Raw genomic sequence first — 3,025 nt, forward strand, 5'->3', positions numbered from 1 at the left:
TGTGTGTTCTTTGTGTCTTCATTTTTCTCCCACTCTATCTTTAGAATAAATACACTAGAGATTGAAAGATAGCTTATGAGACACAAATAATGATTTTGAAGTATAAGGAGGACTATCTCATAGGTTGACTAATTGTTTTAGATTTGATAAGTGTACTTGGTGATTGACATTCCTTTAAGAGAGTTCATCAACTCAACATCACTTTATAATTGATCATTCACAAGCCTTAAACTTGTGGACATACAATGAATCCCATCATTATAGTTGTCTATTAGATCACTTTAAGTGGATAATCATATGTTTCTATGTGCAAGCATATAAAGACGAATTTTTAGAAAAAAGAAAAAATACGATAAAACGGGTGACTTGGGTTGCAAACCAAGCCACCATAATCCAAAATACAACAATTGTTTAGAAAGGATCAAACATTTCCATGTCGAACACGGAAATCAAAATAGTTCTAAAAATCTGAAACATAAATTAAAATAAGACAATAAAAAGCCAAGCTTAATGGAACCTACTCCTAGCTTCTTGATGATTTCTCAAGCTTGCTTTTCCTTTCCCTTGTCCTTGCTTGGTGGAGGCCCTATTTACAATAAAAAGGGGATACAATATCACAACTTTGTATCACAATACCATAGTTGAATTAGAAACATAAAAGAAAGGATAGTTATTTACCTACTGGAGTGATCTTTCCAGCTTTGATGTCACCAAGATACTTGGAACAATTCCTCTTCCAATGTCCAACACCATTACAATAATGACATTTGTCAAGAGGACCCTTCTTGGTTTTGGAAGTGCTAGCTTCAAAAGTCTTAGCCTTGGTGAAAGTGGGAGCTTGCTTCTTACCCTTCTTCCCATTCCTTTTGAACTTCCCCTTGCTCTTGGTGCTTATGTTAAGCACATCCTTAGGTGGGTTAACATTTAACCCCATGTCTCTTTCGGCTTGCACAAGTAACTTGTGCAACTCTTCAAGAGACACGTCCTTGTCTTACATGTTAAAATTCACCCGGAATTGAACATATGCCTTGACTTTGGATAAGGAGTGTAGAATCCTATCTACAATGAGTTCTTTGGGGATTTCAACCTTTTGAATCTTCAAAGTCTCGACTAGCTCCATTAATTTGAGCACGTGAGGGCTAAACTTTTGGCCCTCCTTAAAGTCGAGATCAAAGAATGCCGCAGCCGCCTCATATTGGACGATCCGCGGAGTTTGTGAAAACATTGTCACAAGCTTGGAATAGATTTCATTAGCGGTGCCTATTTTAAAGGCTCTCCTTTGGAGATCCGCCTCCATCGCAAAAATCAACACATTTTTCATTGCGGCGGACTCCTTGTGGTAAGCCTCATATGCTTCCCTAGTGGCGGCACTCGACCTAGCATTAGGTTCGGGTGGAGAGGCCTCGGTGAGGTAACGAAGCTTGTCGTCACCTTGGGCGGCTAATTTGAGTTGGGCATCCCAATCGGAGAAATTTGACCCATTCTTTTCAAGTTTACAACGATCCATGAAGGATCGGAGCCATGAAGCATTAGTGAGAGGTGTGGCGTTGGTGTTTGGAGTGGCCATTTGTTATGAGAAATAAATGCGGTCTACAAAACGAAAAATAGAAGGAATAAAACATATGTCGTTTTCATGATAATAATAACACTCGTAAAATTTAATTTAAACAAGTTTTATTGCATTTATCTAGTGACCTCTACCCAACTTGATAAATGATTCCAAGATCCAAATTCATATTAACTTGGGCACGGTGTGGCCGATTCATCCCTTATTAATATAACTCGGTGGATTAACGCTTTAATCGATTCTACTTTTAGAACTCTTGGTCGATAAAATTATATTAACATTTATCTTTAGCCAAAAACACATCCGACAAGGGCACGCTGTAGCCGATTCATCCCTTATCAATACTTTTGTTGAGTTCAACCCAAATTTCGAATAAATGTGTCCATGATCCAAATCCACATTAACTTAGGCACGGTGTAGCCGATTCATCCCTTATCAACATGAATTCGGTGGATAGACATTTATCACCCACTTCCCCTACGTAACAAGGTTTGTACCCCGGTGTGGCCGAGTGCACTCCCTCACGAAATAGGTTTTCATGGTTTCTACTTTTTGGTAAGGCTACGTCTCAATTGTTTATTTTAGCGAGAGGTCATGTCAATTTATTATCTATCACGTTTTAAGTGAACTAAAGCGGTGAACTACGATAATTGTAATTGACACGGTCGATATACTCGATTTAATGATAATTCATGTTTTAGTTATGGCGATTTAGCGATGCATGCAACATATAAATAAAATGCAAAGCATAAAAATAAATCATAGTATGGCCTTCCTAAAAATAGTAAATCTAATAAACTATTACAAATTCGGAAACCAACTCCATTGGTCCCTTGAACTTCGGTCTTGACACGCATCTCGAGGTAATACCGTCTTTAATGGATCGCCTTCTCGAGTGGCACCGTCTTCAAGGAACTCCGGAATAAGTAAATCACATAACAAATTACATAATTTCCTATTATACATTTGTAATTAAAATAAAATAAATCTATTAAATTACAAAACGGTGATACGAGATCACAATAAATTATAACCGAATCGATATTCCCATACATTTCGGGTAATATCAATTAAAAAAACTAAGGCCATACTAAGTAAAATTACATAATTCAAAAATTACATAAAATAAAATTATGACAATCATAAATAAAATGCAGCATTATAATATGTATGAACATGCCCAATTTTATGCTAAATCGCCTTTAAGGAGCTAATATCGTATATTAATCGGTTTTTACGGATTTGCGTGATTCAACCTTTTAAAATCACAATAAATTACATAAAATCACATTTATGTATTAGTTAATTACCCTAACCATCTTAGGACTCAAAATTAGTCTCCACTAACATATTGACTATAATTAACTTATATTGTTCATAAAAGGACTTAAAATTACAATAAAAGCCATAAACTTCAAATAAATCATAAAAATTTCAAATAAATTCAAAATTTGAAAT

This window comes from Silene latifolia, chromosome 3, assembly GCF_048544455.1.
Source record: "Silene latifolia isolate original U9 population chromosome 3, ASM4854445v1, whole genome shotgun sequence".
In the NCBI taxonomy this organism is placed as follows: Eukaryota; Viridiplantae; Streptophyta; class Magnoliopsida; order Caryophyllales; family Caryophyllaceae; genus Silene; species Silene latifolia.